This window comes from Gigantopelta aegis, chromosome 9 (assembly GCF_016097555.1).
Source record: "Gigantopelta aegis isolate Gae_Host chromosome 9, Gae_host_genome, whole genome shotgun sequence".
In the NCBI taxonomy this organism is placed as follows: Eukaryota; Metazoa; Mollusca; class Gastropoda; order Neomphalida; family Peltospiridae; genus Gigantopelta; species Gigantopelta aegis.
In genome coordinates this window covers 56301994-56319824 of record NC_054707.1, presented here as the reverse complement: position 1 = coordinate 56319824, position 17831 = coordinate 56301994, and the positions used below count along the sequence as shown (strand labels likewise).

At 37.6% G+C, this 17831-nt stretch overlaps 1 long non-coding RNA gene across 1 annotated transcript; it reads left to right on the top strand.

The window, feature by feature from the left end:
• The first annotated feature begins 95 nt into the window (after positions 1-95).
• On the top strand, positions 96-16951 carry LOC121381898. Its single transcript, XR_005959090.1, has 3 exons — positions 96-332; positions 13274-13349; positions 15165-16951. It is a non-coding gene; the product is annotated as an uncharacterized LOC121381898 (long non-coding RNA).
• The last annotated feature ends 880 nt before the right edge of the window (positions 16952-17831 follow it).

The window sequence follows — 17831 nt, the reverse complement described above, 5'->3', positions numbered from 1 at the left end:
AATAACCATATTATTACGTAAAATCATTGTTGACGTCACATCAACGGAACACAACGGAACATTCCGTTTATGTGACGTCAACAATGCTATGCAGTTTTAATAAGCTTATTGATATCGAAGCGATTCTACGTACATTTTTCTGAATATAGTTTAAGTTCAGAAATGAACGAGAAGAATCACTATTTGGTATTTATAAACATATTTATTTTAAATGTGTATAAATGTAAAACATTTGCGCATGGATATAATTCTACCTAATGGCGACAGCTAACGAATGTATTTTGTTCTGTTCAAATATTTTCTACAAGTGCTGAGTGGATATTTCAACAGAGGTAAGTGTTTGTTTGTTTGTTTATCAGGGCCGTTAATTCGGAGATGGGGGTACGTAGGCAATGGCCTAACCAGGGTTATAGCCTATATTGGGGGTACCCACATTGGTTAAGGCATCTACACTGTGTATGACACAGTCGTGTTATAGGGTGGCAGACAAATATAAAAAATAGTGTGGGGTAAAAGATCTGTCATTTAGGTATGCCAGTGTGCGTATAGGGATCATGCTCTAATGAAATTTGAAAATGCACACGAAATTATCACGTTAACTCTCCAGGCGCAGATCCAGAATGTTTTGTGCGGGGAGGGGGGTTGTCATATGCAACTAATTAAATGAAATTTTTTCAAGAGGCATGTTACCCCAGAAGAAAACTATTTTAAAGGGACATTCCTGAGTTTGCTGTACTTTTTAAGATGTTATCAACTAAAATAAAATATTAGTGGCTGTATATTAAACGTGTTTCTGATCGTTCTAATATTTGTACTAGGTTAAATTTCATTTTATTTCCAAAAATATAATTTTTTCGTACGTACGAAATTATTTGAAGACAAATTCCAGTTCGGGCTTGTTACAAGTATTAAGACGACCAGAAATACATTGAATATACAGACATTGATATTCTAAACAAGAAAATATATTTAATATGCAAGTTTAATCGTAGAAATATTTTATTAGTCGCAAACATCTTACAATGCAGCAAACTCAGGAATGTTTCTTTAATATCATATTGTATTTGCCGTATTTTACTGCTATCTGAAGGACAAAAATGCACTGTACAGTGACTGAAACTAATCCATTTTAACCTCCAACTTGTCCAACACAGGCACGACGAAAGCAAGTTGACTTTTGTTTTGTTTTTTTTTGTTTTTTTTCTTCTTTTGTTTTTTTGGAGGGGGGCTGACTAAGATCGAGGGCGCAAAGCAAAGTTTCTAGAGGGTTTGGGGGTATGATACCCAATAAACGTTTGAAAATTAGATGTCCTGAAATGTAATTCCCTGCATTGTATAAGTAAAATTCATCTCTGTCTTAAGATGTACTACCAATAATATTTTTTATTCAGAATTATTGGGGCTAGAGCCCCCTTTCAGACTCACAGCCGGTCACAGGAATGGCACAGGCTATCTGGAGGAGTGTGTATAGGTTTGAGTACATGTCTCTGCCACACGCATTCAAAGCCATGAGTAGGGATTTGGGTGGATCCTCCACATTGACCCATCTTCCCCGCTATATTTCCAGTTCTGTGCATAGACTTGAAGCGGGGTAACTCATCACAGTATGTCTGTAACGTCTCTGCAGTTGCAGGAAGGTCGGTGATATCTGATTTAGTAATGATGGATGGAATGAGATTCATCATGCCAGATATTATATCTTTTCGACTTTGCAAGATGATTGGAACGGTGTAGTTGCGAACAAATATCATTCTGTCAAGCCAGTCATGGGAGATTGGCAGTCCTCCTACAGGTTATGTATCGTACTCGCATCAGCCATACATATCTGATATAATCATTTATTCTGAAGAAGGACCCTCCATTTCAGTGTGAACACTGTCAGTGTTTGCTGACGGTGCGTCACATTTTGGTGGAGTGTAGTCATTTTACGCCAACAAGAGAAGACGTGTTTGGGGGTCGAAGTGTGGTGGAGTGTTTTCGATTCCACCCAGAACTTGTCTTAAAATTAGAGATACCGGTTTTTATCATAAATGTTAATTTATTAAAAAATAAATTCACAACTCTTTATACTGTTATAACTCGATTATTGAATTTTTAAATTGATGATGTGGATACTTTTGTAATCTTTTTACCATAGTTTGACATCCAATAGCCAATGTATTTTCGTGCTGGATGTCGTTAAATATGCATTCATTCATTCACTCACTTGGGGGGGGGGGGGGGGTCCTGACCCCTCGAACCCCCCTTCTCTGGATCCGCGTCTGCTCTCTCAAAGCCAGGATTTTATGGGGGAAGGGTTCCAAGCAAACACTCCTGTTTAGGCTGTAAAGCAAACCAATATATAAGATGGAGGGAAAAAAGACGTGACTTGGTTTGCCATGACCCCAATCTTCTCCCTGTGATAAAAATTATTTTATACTAGAAATGTTCGCGAGGTAAATTAAGTTCAGTTCAGTTCAGTTTATTGTATCAGTTTAACCATAAGAACTGCCATCAATTCAAGGGACTACAATCGTGGATCCAAGGGGAGGGTGAATGAGGTGAACATCGCTCCGAAATTAGAAGTGAATGAATATAATACTATTACAGTTATTGGCTTTTAGTGAGGGACATGTATACAATGGTCAGGTTGATATTTCTGTGGAAAATTACCAAATAAATATTACATGTTAAAGCGTTATACCCCTCCCTACAAATATCCTACATTTGCCCATGCCTGCTGGGACACAATTAAAAAAATACAATAATACTATTACCCACCCTTCCCCATTCGCAAACATCAGAGCCGTGTTGTGACCCCTGTTCGATTTCACGCTGGATGATATGCAATAAGTCCGAGGCAGTTGTAATTCACTTATGTAGATGTCAAATAAAAATCAGATGATGATTTTATAGTTTTCTAAGAGCTGCATAAACGCATTTGTGTCAAAACTGATCTAATATACAAATAATATATTTTATTAAACTCGACCATTCGACCTTCACCTTAAAATATGGGAGATAACTCATGCATTATGCATTCGGCAATTATCGCTTCAGATATCGATTGTCCGCCATAAACCTCAACGTAAGTCACCGCAATCAATCGCAGCTACAACTGTTCAGTGCAACAAGGTCCTGATGACATTATATAGAGAATGGAATTTCATAATTAATACATGCGCTTACGTCACGGTTATAATAGTATAATTATGTGATAAATGTAGATCTATATTCTGCAGTCACGAAGACCTTTCAGGAGCACACTGGTCGATGTCGTTTATTTATAACATCAGTCAACTTGGTCCGCGTGCGTCTTACGACTAACACGAAAAACAAGCACACCGTAACCATGTAATATCGGAGTTATTAAATACGCATCGTTCATGTGACGCTAGCTACATCTGTGACATTTTTAAAATTTCTAGTTCATGTTAATCACGTCTCTGTGTGTTGAGAAAGAGCCGGCTACTAGAGACGAACAAAGTCAATAGTAATTACCGACAATATTGTTTGATCGTATCAACATATTATCCCGAATGTCCGTCACAGACTCGCGGCCTCGTCGTGCTAGGCACAGTGATTGAAATAACTAGTTCTAGGTTCGAGGGCGGACACTTGCAATCAATAGAGAACACTGCAAATGGTACAGTTCCCTCGTCAGCGTAGATTGTGAACATTGTGACTGGTACAGTTCCGTCATCAACACACAGTTCTCTTGGAGACGGCGATGATTGACAGCTGTCATTTAAAACGCTGATGACTTTTGTGATATCTAATTGGTCAAATCATGCAATACGCTGTTGTCGTTCAGTTCTTGTTGAAGGTAAATATTGCCAGTGTTCTCCGTGGTAACGGGAGGACAACTTCCAAACACCCACGTTTATGTCGGGTAATTCCATTGTGTAAATCAAGTATACCGAGATAAATATACTGATTAAACGAGATAAGGGATCACATCAACACTAACAGCAAACAATGACTATGATTATAGAACATATTAGAATGTAATTACACTGTCGTATGTATACCAGAATATCTACATCACGATGGTTTCAGTTTTAGTTTCACTGCCCTGAATTGATCTTAATCATGGTTCTGTAGTTCACTAGATTGGTCATAGTTTTAGTTCTGTAGTTCACTAGATTGGTCGTAGTTTTAGTTCTGTAGTTCACTGGATTGGTCTTAGTTTTAGTTCTGTAGTTCACCAGATTGGTCATAGTTTTAGTCTGTAGTTCACTAGATTGGTCGTAGTTTTAGTTCTGTAGTTCACTGGATTGGCGATAGTTTTAGTTCTGTAGTTCACTAGATTGGTCTTAGTTTTAGTTCTGTAGTTCACTGGATTGGTCTTAGTTTTAGTTCTGTAGTTCACTAGATTGGTCATAGTTTTAGTTCTGTAGTTCACTGGATTGGTCTTAGTTTTAGTTCTGTAGTTCACTAGATTGGTCATAGTTTTAGTTCTATAGTTCACTAGATTGGTCTTAGTTTTAGTTCTGTAGTTCACTAGATTGGTCATAGTTTTAGTTCTGTAGTTCATTGGATTGGTCTTAGTTCTATAATTCACTAGATTGGTCATAGTTTTAGTTCTGTAGTTCACTGGATTGGTCATAGTTTTACTTCTGTAATTCACTAGATTGGTCATAGTTTTAGTTCTAAAGTTCACTGGATTGGTCATAGTTTTAGTTATGTAGTTCACTGGATTGGTCATAGTTTTAGTTCTATAATTCACTAGATTGGTCATAGTTTTAGTTCTGTACTTCACTCGATTGGTCTTAGTTTTAGTTCTATAATTCACTAGATTGGTCATAGTTTTAGTTCTATAATTCACTACATTGGTCATAGTTTTAGTTCTGTAGTTCACTGGATTGGTCTTAGTTTTAGTTCTGTAGTTCACTGGATTGGCGATAGTTTTAGTTCTGTAGTTTAATAGATTGGTCATACTTTTAGTTCTGTAGTTCAATAGTTGCGTCATAGTTTTAGTTCTGTAGTTCACTAGATTGGTCATAGTTTTAGTTCTATAGTTCACTGGCTTTGTCAGAGTTTTAGTTCTGTAGTTCACTAGATTGGTCATAGTTTTAGTTATGTAGTTCACTAGATTGGTCATAGTTTTAGTTCTGTAGTTCACTAGATTGGTCATAGTTTTAGTTCTGTAGTTCACTAGAATGGTCATAGTTTTAGTTCTATAGTTCACTAGATTGGTCATAGTTTTAGTTCTGTAGTTCATTGGATTGGTATTAGGTTTAGTTCTATAATTCACTTCATTGGTCTTTATTTTATTTATATAGTTCATTGGATTGATGTTGGTTTTAGTTATATAGTTCATTGGATTGATGTTAGTTTTAGTTATATAGTTCATTGGATTGGTATTATGTTTTGCTCTCTAGTTCATTGGATTGGTATTAGGTTTTGCTCTCTAGTTCATTGGATTGGTATTAGGTTTTGCTCTATAGTTCACTGGATTGGTATTAGGTTTAGTTCTATAGTTCATTGGATTGGTATTGGGTTTAGTTCTATAGTTCACTGGATTGGTCATAGTTTTAGTTCTGTAGTTCATTGGATTGGTATTAGGTTTAGTCCTGTAGTTCATTGGATTGGTATTAGGTTTAGTTCTATAGTTCACTGGATTGGTATTAGGTTTAGTCCTATAGTTCATTGGATTGGTATTAGATTTAGTTCTGTAGTTCACTGGATTGGTATTAGGTTTAGTCCTATAGTTCATTGGATTGGTATTAGGTTTAGTCCTGTAGTTCATTGGATTGGTATTAGGTTTAGTTCTATAGTTCACTGGATTGGTATTAGGTTTAGTCCTATAGTTCATTGGATTGGTATTAGATTTAGTTCTGTAGTTCACTGGATTGGTATTAGGTTGTCCTGTAGTTCACTGGATTGGTATTTGCTTTAGTTCTGTAGTTCATTGGATTGGTCATAGTTTTAGTTCTGTAGTTCACCAGATTGGTATTTGCTTTAGTTCTGTAGTTCATTGGATTGGTATTAGGTTTAGTTCTGTAGTTCATTGGATTGGTATTAGGTTTAGTTCTATAGTTCACTGGATTGGTATTAGGTTTAGTCCTATAGTTCATTGGATTAGTATTAGATTTAGTTCTGTAGTTCACTGGATTGGTCTTAGTTTTAGTTCTGTAGTTCACTGGATTGGTATTAGATTTAGTTCTATAGTTCACTGGATTGGTATTTGCTTTAGTTCTGTAGTTCACCAGATTAGTCATAGTTTTAGTTCTGTAGTTCACCAGATTAGTCATAGTTTTAGTTCTGTAGTTCACTGCCTTTTGGCCTTAGTTTTTGTTCTATGGTTGACTGTATTTATCATCGTTTGAGTACTTTAATAAGTTCACTTGATTGATCTTAGATTTAATTTGGTTTTTCACTGGATCGGTTTTTAGATAAATAGAATACTGAAGTCGGGCGGTAGCCATAAGAGGCTCTACACTTTTGTTGCATGACTTTAAAAATCGGTATCAGAACATTTCCTAATATCAAAATGTTCTAATATTTCGCCTTTTTATACATGTATTTAATGGTCTGCAGTGTTCGAGATTTAAAATGTGGGCCAGTATCCCAACTGGATACTAACATTTCAAAATCTGGTATCCCACCTGAGAATTTAGTATCCCGCTTAAATGAAATTCATAAATAACATCGTAACAAACTTAGACGACACTGTTCTCGTTCCCAGTCTATTGCTACGCCGCAATCGAAATCGTGGAATTTGTGAAATTGGCAATTAAACAGAATCTGCAGAAAGATTTGCTGCATTTGTTTCTGACATTACTAATGATAAACCTACCTGTATCAATTTCCTGCATATGTGGAATCAATATCTCAAATAAAATTTGAAGGGAGGAAACCTGCAACAAAAACAATAGCGACTTAACGGTTTCCAGTCTATTGCTACCTCGCTATTGCTCCAGTGTAGCATTAGACTGCGTATGAGCTGGGGGAGATACTGTTACGGCATAGCATTACACTGGATACGAGCTCGAAAATACTGTTACCTAACTTCAGTAAATGACCGACGTTCATTGTTTCGGCGATTAAAAAACCCGACAACAATGTTACATTACATTAGTATCCTGGTGGGATACTGGGTTATTGAAGTCTGGTATCCAAAATTAAATTCTGGTATCCCCAGGATATCGGGATATCGTTAATCTCGAACACTGGTCTGTATTAGAAAAGGCACTCTATCTCATTGAAAACTATGTCTATAATGTTGTTTGGTATATTAGTTTACAAATTGTTACAGAAACAGATGCAATATTGTTTTAATTAATAAAATTTATCTTACAGAAAAAAATATGCCTACAATGTTTCTTGTATTTATAAGTTTTGTATTATGGGAACATTCCTGTCATATTGTTTAAAGTAATATATTACTTCATAGTATAGAGAAATTAACCTATAATGTTCTTTGAAACTATAATATAGAAAAGTATACTTACAAATGATTGAATTTACATTGAAAAAAAACATACCTACCATGATGTTTAAATTAATACACTTTATACTATAGAGAAAATAACATATAATGTTGTTTGAACTGATAGAAAATGTATTGTAGAAAAGCATACTTACAACTGATTGAACCTATATTGAACAAGCATGCCTACCATGCTGTTTGAATTGATAAAAAATTATATTTCAGGAAAACATACTTACACACTGATTGAATCTATATTGAAGAAACCTGCCTACCATGCAGATTGTGATTTCGATGATGGAAGTGAACAGAAGAACGTGTTAATCCCACGAGCACACATAGCATTACGACTGGTCAAACTAGAATTCAGCTCACAACCATTGAGACAATTTCAATCGATGTGACTTTGACTGGCGCCAAATCCCACGTGGCTGCACGCGACGCACACACGCCAGTTGCAGAAGTCAACAGCTACTGGTTGCTCGGTGGTAGTTCAGTAGCCACGATTGGCGGAGAGGTCAATAAGAGATTCCCAATGTGCGTTTTGTGCCTTTTCTGTCCTGGACGGAAGAATTGGCGTGAGCCAACACTTGCGCACATGGCAGGAGTATGCTACAACAGCTTGTTCTGAACGCGCACGTAAAACTCCTAAGTCAAGTCACATTTTGTAAGTGTCATGCGCTAGGCTGTCAAAGGCGATGTGACGATCTTGTCTGTATTGTTAAAGATTGTCTTTCTTAATTGGGATATATGGCGTAGTGGTTATGTCAATGGACAATAAGGTTGGTAGGTACTCTGATCCCCATCCAAAGCGGGTTTAACGACTCAGTGGGTAGGAGTAAGCCAGCTCACTGTCTTGCTGTCTCACTATCCATTAACTACTAACCACTAACCCACTGTCTTGCACAGACAGCCCATATAGCTGAGGTATGTGTCTGGCACAGCGTGAATTGGATAGAAGCACGGAAATAAATATAAATGAAATGAAATGGCATCGGTGATGTAGCTTGCCCTGAGGTGGATATGCACTGGATCTTCTCGCTCACTAACCACAAACAACTAACCATTAACTCATGTTCAGGACAGACAAATCGCATATGTGCCCAGGAGAGCTATGTGTATATAAGCACAGATATAGATTGAAATGAAAATATTAGAGGCTGTATTAAATAAGAAATTCAATTCACTCTGGAATAATAGGTATTTTTTTATGAAATGAAGTACATTTCAAAATAAGAATTTATCAAAAAGTTGAATTTCGTGGTCAAAAACGTGACTTTGATTTCCACCGTCTTTACATTATGTGTTAGATGATTTCCTTGTTCTGGTCCTAACAGTAGATATGTATTTACAATCCTGATTAAATTACTGTTTTGTATTGATTTGTTTAATAGGTGCACAAGCATACATTATAACAAATCAGTTTACGTAGTCCCAACACACCAAGATATACAATCACACAAAGATGTAGTACATACACAAACGCGCGCACACACGAATATACACGCACATAACACCATGGGGAATGAAATAAATTCAATCTCTTTCAGTGCGCCATTTTTTTCCAAGCATTGTCAAATACGTTTGTGGCATACTGTCTATTAAACTGTCTAGACACTTTTGAGGTACGTCAGCTCATGTTTGGAACCTGATTCTCTACCACTGGTGCAATTGTGATGATTTGTTACTCATTTTCTATCTAGGATTTAGATCAGATGATACTACAGGACATGATTTATCAGTCACATTATTAGCTTTTAGTCACCGTATCGTATAGGCAAGCGTGTGGACGCTGGTGTTGTCTTGTTGGGTCTAGAAGGAATGCCACTTTCTGTATTATTGAAGTTAACAAGGCTATGCTGGAGAATTTCACAATACTTGTTTGAATCCATCTTACCCGTGCTTTTGAGTAGCGGAGTTAGGGCGAGTTTACGAACCACTCTCCAACGATGATATCAGGAGATAACGTGGAGACCATTCGTGTACACTTACCATGATGGCTCCACTCCACAAGTTATATTTGATTGTTTTTCAACTTTCGACTCATCTATGAAACTAACATCAAAAAACAATCTTCTGTTTGATTCTGAGTGCACCACACAACCACCCTTTGTTGATAAAAACAGCTGTCAGTGACATTTCTATTAGGACGCAACGTTTATATCCAGATCTATGTAGAATTCTGTCTGTCCATCCAGATACCTCTGGTATCCCTGTAGTCACAGCTTTAATAGCAATTTGCTTTGCCGACATGTTTGGTTGATGCAGTGCAAAATATGACATCCAATGACAGTTGTTGACGTTAACACGGCGTGGGTGTCCTGAATACGACGGCAAGCGCGCGATGCCTTTACGTGCTGCAATCTTCTTTAAACTATATTTATATTGTCGCGTCGAATAGCTTAATCATCTCTCTACTCCTGGGGAAACGTTACCCAATGGTGCAAACATACCCATGGGAGGTAAATGTAGCGTTTATATGCAACGTTTTTACCCATGGGGTATTTTTACCCTGGTTGTGATATTTGTCATCAGTGGTAAAGTTTGTCATGTAAATGCTCGTACCCACCAGGGTATTGCTTCGCCCCAGGGTAGGGAAAATATGAAAAACCCTTCGGGCAAAGCTTCCCCAGTAGGAAAAACAGCCGGATAAACGCTTTTTAATCATTTACCCCTTGCTACTTAGTGTAATTAAGTCTTAATTTCATATTCATGTTTCTTACTGTTAAAGACGTACACTGTTAACTTGAGATTCATACATGTTGTATATCAAATTCCAAGATAAATCCATGGTATACTTATTTTGTTTCCTGTTTCTCTGTACTATTGCATTTTTAAACATTAAACTACATAGATATAATGAAAACAATAAGTTTCAAAAGTTAAACATTTTATTTGCAATTTGCTATTCATGAAGTAACACAAAGTACAATTACTCATTGTCAGTTGGCATCTTTTTCAGTTAAACATGTTACTATTGTATGCAGCACTGTGCAGACACAGACTGTGGATCTGTCTATTCCAAACAGATTACTGATAGTTCTGTATTCTACTGTTGTAGCCAAGAAATGGACATCCACTGCAACGCGGTCATCTACAGTCAAAGTTTCTCTCATATCTGATGAACTGTAAATGAGACTATAATCGCTAACAAACTGAAACAAACATAAGTTTGGACATCCTAAAGTTTTCCATCCATTGATCATCATCAATTGTCTTTAGCGCAATATCTTGCAACTAAGCTCTGCTCCGTTCCTTCATCCATAGTTTTCGTTCTCATAGGAAAGAGGATTCTGTAACTAATGTTAGTGTCTGTATGAAACGTTGTGTTTTTCGTCTTCTAATATTACGTCTATACTGGTCCATTTTCAGGACTAAAACAAACAAAAAATGTGTTTAACGACACCACTAGAGCACATTGATTAATCAATCCTAGGCTATAGGATGTCAAACATTTGGTAATTCTGACACATAGTCATCAGAGGAAACTCGCTACATTTTTTCTAATGCAGCAAGGGATCTTTTATATGCACTTTCTCACATACAGGAAAGCACATACCACGGCCTTTGCCCAGTTGTGTTTACTCATGAAATACCCTAATACCCCTATGCTAAATGGTACGATATTTGCCCCTATACCCTGGGTGGTATTTATACCCTGGTGGGCAGTAAACCCACCGGGGCTAAGCGAATGCATATAAACATGGCTTGAAACACATTTACCCCTATGGTAAACCTACCCCCTGGGTGGCAATTTGCTCCATGTCTCGAGGTGGAGCAAATTGTGTTACTCCCGTAGGCAAACATAACCAAGTTGGCAAATATGTCATTTAAACGCTGTTATGCAATTACAAACTAGGGACAAATGATAAACCCTGCAGTAGCAAACAATCTAATTAAAATTAGCTCCACTATTACATGTGGATCTAAAGACAGTCAGTTGGAGCTCATGTCCACCAATCAAAACCTTACTTGCAGAATCCTGCCAGTGATTTAAAAATAAATTGAAAACATTCCGAATTATCCTGAGGGTATACGACATGTTTCGTGTGAATTACGAATGCCTTAAAACATGTTTTATTTTATAAAATAAATAATTTGTAATGTAAAACTGAAGACTGATTTAGTTTTTTTTAATTTTATAAATAAATAAATAATTTTTAATGTAAAATTGAAGACTGATAACCCACCCCGTACGTATTGGTATGGTTCGCTGTACTGCAGCCACTAAAATAGACTCGCCCAATATTTTTAGAATTTGTATGCTCCCAAATAACGTTATAAAAGGCGAAGTGTGATTGGTCAATATTTAAATTATTATTTACAGACGAAATGTTACCTGGACATTGGGGACTACGCAGTGTTGTTAGTTTTAAATCACTGGCAGGATTCTGCAAGTAAGGTTTTGATTGGTGGACATGAGCTCCAACTGGCTGTCTTTAGATCCACATGTAATAGTGGAGCTAATTTTAATTAGATTGCAGTAGCACAGACTTTTCAACAGGATTTATGTATGCTATTAAATTACCAATAGTACTATATGCAGGACAAATGCGAATCTAAGAAGTCAGAACACGATACTGTATATGCTTATTGTTTGGTTGGATAAAAATGACCTTTCAACGAGACCTACCTGATGTAGAGAATGTTCTGGGCTACTTTAATATGATCTATACAACATGTACTTTCAGGCAGGCACAGACTACCGGATGTAGAGAATGTTCTGGGCTACTTTAATATGCTCTATACAACATGTACTTTCAGGCAGGCACAGACTACCGGATGTAGAGAATGTTCTGGGCTACTTTAATATGATCTATACAACATGTACTTTCAGGCAGGCACAGACTACCGGATGTAGAGAATGTTCTGGGCTACTTTAATATGCTCTATACAACATGTACTTTCAGGCAGGCACAGACTGCCGGATGTAGAGAATGTTCTGGGCTACTTTAATATGCTCTATACAACATGTACTTTCAGGCAGGCACAGACTGCCGGATGTAGAGAATGTTCTGGGCTACTTTAATATGCTCTATACAACATGTACTTTCAGGCAGGCACAGATTACCGGATGTAGAGAATGTTCTGGGCTACTTTAATATGATCTATACAACATGTACTTTCAGGCAGGCACAGACTGCCGGATGTAGAGAATGTTCTGGGCTACTTTAATATGATCTATACAACATGTACTTTCAGGCAGGCACAGACTACCGGATGTAGAGAATGTTCTGGGCTACTTTAATATGCTCTATACAACATGTACTTTCAGGCAGGCACAGACTGCCGGATGTAGAGAATGTTCTGGGCTACTTTAATATGCTCTATACAACATGTACTTTCAGGCAGGCACAGACTGCCGGATGTAGAGAATGTTCTGGGCTACTTTAATATGCTCTATACAACATGTACTTTCAGGCAGGCACAGATTACCGGATGTAGAGAATGTTCTGGGCTACTTTAATATGATCTATACAACATGTACTTTCAGGCAGGCACAGACTGCCGGATGTAGAGAATGTTCTGGGCTACTTTAATATGATCTATACAACATGTACTTTCAGGCAGGCACAGACTGCCGGATGTAGAGAATGTTCTGGGCTACTTTAATATGATCTATACAACATGTACTTTCAGGCAGGCACAGACTGCCGGATGTAGAGAATGTTCTGGGCTACTTTAATATGATCTATACAACATGTACTTTCAGGCAGGCACAGACTACCTGATGTAGAGAATGTTCTGGGCTACTTTAATATGCTCTATACAACATGTACTTTCAGGCAGTCACAGACTACCGGATGTAGAGAATGTTCTGGGCTACTTTAATATGATCTATACAACTTGTACTTTCAGGCAGGCACAGATTGCTATTGGTGGATGCATACGAGTTCCATCATGGCAGAACCAACATATCTGTGAGGCGTGAAAGGTTAGTCTCAGACAGCTTGTGGGTCACAACCATCGTTCCGTCTGGACACTGATTGATAGTTTACGGCAAAAGCATGCCATGGCAGCCACATGTGTTCTGAAGAATGGGAGAAGGCAATACTCGAATGTACTTTCAGGCAGGCACAGACTGCCGGATGTAGAGAATGTTCTGGGCTAGTTTAATACGATCTATACAACATGTACTTTCAGGCAGGCACAGACTACCGGATGTAGAGAATGTTCTGGGCTAGTTTAATACGATCTATACAACATGTACTTTCAAGCAGGCACAGACTACCGGATGTACAGAATGTTCTGGGCTACTTTAATATCATCTATACAACGTGTACTTTCAGGCAGGCACAGACTACCGGATGTAGAGAATGTTCTGGGCTACTTTAATATGCTCTATACAACATGTACTTTCAGGCAGGCACAGACTACCGGATGTAGAGAATGTTCTGGGCTACTTTAATATGATCTATACAACATGTACTTTCAGGCAGTCACAGACTATCGGATGTAGAGAATGTTCTGGGCTAGTTTAATATGATCTATACAACATGTACTTTCAGGCAGGCACAGACTACCGGATGTAGAGAATGTTCTGGGCTAGTTTAATATGATCTATACAACATGTACTTTCAGGCAGGCACAGACTACCGGATGTAGAGAATGTTCTGGGCTACTTTAATATGCTCTATACAACATGTACTTTCAGGCAGGCACAGACTACCGGATGTAGAGAATGTTCTGGGCTACTTTAATATGATCTATACAACATGTACTTTCAGGCAGGCACAGACTACCGGATGTAGAGAATGTTCTGGGCTGCTTTAATATGATCTATACAACATGTACTTTCAGGCAGGCACAGACTGCCGGATGTAGAGAATGTTCTGGGCTACTTTAATATGATCTATACAACATGTACTTTCAGGCAGGCACAGACTACCGGATGTAGAGAATGTTCTGGGCTACTTTAATATGATCTATACAACATGTACTTTCAGGCAGGCACAGACTGCCGGATGTAGAGAATGTTCTGGGCTACGTTAATATGATCTATACAACATGTACTTTCAGGCAGGCACAGACTGCCGGATGTAGAGAATGTTCTGGGCTACTTTAATATGATCTATACAACATGTACTTTCAGGCAGGCACAGACTACCGGATGTAGAGAATGTTCTGTGCTACTTTAATATGATCTATACAACATGTACTTTCAGGCAGGCACAGACTACCGGATGTAGAGAATGTTCTGTGCTACTTTAATATGCTCTATACAACATGTACTTTCAGGCAGGCACAGACTACCGGATGTAGAGAATGTTCTGGGCTACTTTAATATGCTCTATACAACATGTACTTTCAGGCAGGCACAGACTACCGGATGTAGAGAATGTTCTGGGCTACTTTAATATGCTCTATACAACATGTACTTTCAGGCAGGCACAGATTACCGGATGTAGAGAATGTTCTGGGCTACTTTAATATGCTCTATACAACATGTACTTTCAGGCAGGCACAGATTACCGGATGTAGAGAATGTTCTGGGCTACTTTAATATGCTCTATACAACATGTACTTTCAGGCAGGCACAGATTACCGGATGTAGAGAATGTTCTGGGCTACTTTAATATGATCTATACAACATGTACTTTCAGGCAGGCACAGACTGCCGGATGTAGAGAATGTTCTGGGCTACTTTAATATGCTCTATACAACATGTACTTTCAGGCAGGCACAGATTGCCGGATGTAGAGAATGTTCTGGGCTACTTTAATATGATCTATACAACATGTACTTTCAGGCAGGCACAGATTGCTATTGGTGGATGCATACGAGTTCCATCATGGCAGAACCAACATATCTGTGAGGCGTGAAAGGTTAGTCTCAGACAGCTTGTGGGTCACAACCATCGTTTCGTCTGGACACTGATTGATAGTTTACGGCAAAAGCATGCCATGGCAGCCACATGTGTTCTGAAGAATGGGAGAAGGCAATACTCGAAACAACTCAAAGTTAAAGTGACAGACCCTAGTTTTTAAACACTACGACGTATTTTTCACTATTGAAGCTGTTTTTGATCATTTAAATTAGAAGTACTTACATTTTATTATTTAGAATATTAATTTTCGTACACCTAAAGTAGTTCTGGTCATCAAGGCTTTTGTAATACTCCAAAATGCATTTTTTATAATTCTAAAAACGCACGTTCGTCTGAGAAGTAATGGTTATCGAGAAAAGTTGTAAATATTATTTTAGATGGTATGTCCCCATTAAACATCACAGACTTTATCTTTTTTTTCTGTTATAACCTTATTCAGATATGTTATATGTAAGTAGATTAACTAAACTTAGTGTTCATTTTGGCGGATTGAAACGAGGGCCTGCGCCTTTAAGAGAAAAACTCGGTAACTTTAGAGACGCCTTCGGAATTTAGAGTTTGGAGATGATGATAAAATAGTTTCAGTTTTCTTTCTGGAAAGGTATTCAAATGTGACTAATTTTAAGCACGTTTCGTAAATACGACAAAAAAAAACCCAAGTCAGGTCAGGTTAGGTCAGAGAGTTTAACGTGCACATTCAGAGCATATCCTGGGCACAGATGTCGACCTCAGCCGGCTCCTCCGTCCAGGACAGGAAAAACACCAAGGCCAAAGTAAATAATTATATATATGTCCTCTTCGAAATTAGTTGGTTGAGTATACTGGGTTTTTGGTCCAGTAAGCATTGCTCTGTACCCATATTCTACCGTCATAGCCATGAAGCACATAACACAGATTCTGTGTTATGGTCAGGGTTTCCCGAACTCATGATTCTAATCTAGATGAAGTTTTTGACAAAGAGTGTCTGGTCATTCTAGAATTCTCTCCCCACTGCATCATCAAGCGTTTGTGATACGATTAAATTCCACTAGATACTGCTTTCTTCCATGAAGTCACATCCCAATTAATAGTTTGTGCGAATTCATGTACATGTTCTATTCTGTCATGGAATGCTACACATGCATTACGAATCATAAAATCGCAACATAATTTTACACTTTGCCCCAAGAGACAGATTTACCCCAGCGGGCAGAATACTCCCATGGGCAAATATGTGGCATATAAATGAGGCTTTAGTTAACTTTTGCAACTCCCGAGCAGATCGAAAACCTTCTTCATACAATTCTAGAAGATAATGTTTGCTTACTATGGATATTGTCAAGGTCATAAACATCAGTCAGAAATTCACATAGCATGGTTATCAAGGGGAGATAACTACTGTATCAACTTTGTGACTATTGCCAAAAAAAACCCCACTCAAGTCTAAACTAAAAATTAAACGCCACGAGATCGAAATAATCTGAATTATAATGTGTCATTTGTTCTGTACTACCGTATATTATATACACATGCACGCACGTACACACGCACGCACGTACGCACGCATGCATACATACATTATCATGCACGTAAGCAGGATCGACCGCATGTGGTTGACTTAAACAGCATCTTTTTATGGATGTCTGGATAGCTCAGAACGCATTGTGGTTAGTCAGCAATTTGCGGGCGATTCGATGCCATAGGTTAGAGTCCCAGCAACGGCATGGAGCAATTTGTGAGACCAGAAAGGAGTTAATTATCCCCTGCGCCAGTGCGTTAATATATATGTATGTAACAGTCAACCTCGACATACACACAATATATAGACGTACATACATACATACATACATACATACATACATACATCAATACAAACATACATACACACACATACTCACACATATAGACACACTGTCTCAGTTAATATATTATGTAATACATTATGATTGGCACAATTATTTAAATTAATTGCAATAGTAAGAATAATTTTAGATAAGTATACAGAATTGCTGAAACTCAAGTGGTATGTGTTGTTGACATTGTGACGTTTTACTAAATCTGGGACTTTGGTTATATTAAAAGTCGTTGTGGTATGACAGAAGTATTTATTCACCATTGTGAACGAATAACATGTTATTTTGTTATTTGCAATAAATCCAGAGTTGTTTGAGCTCATAGTCCAAGGGAGGTAACCTCTCGAATGATTTTTAATGTCTTAGGTATCCTTATACAGTTGGCTCCCTTGTGTACTTTGTTGGGGTGGGTGGGAAACAGTTCGCTGGTCTTTGCAAAGATGCATGTTTGAAGGCTAATTATTTGGAATATGCAGTAAATTATTAAGATTAGTGATAGCAAAGAAGTTATTTTTGAAAATTACATTTGGTTTTTCATCAGGTGTGTAAACTGTTAATACGGGTCGGTATTTTGGCACCAGGTTTCACTTGTGACAAAAGTGGGGCACTTCCAATCTGGATAAATTTTCAATCAAGCTGATTATTTAAAAAAAAATATTAGTAGCTAAACATTTATTCAAATGAGTATTTTTGAAATGTTTGATGAGCAAAGTTTCGATATATATATATATATATATATATATATATATATATATAT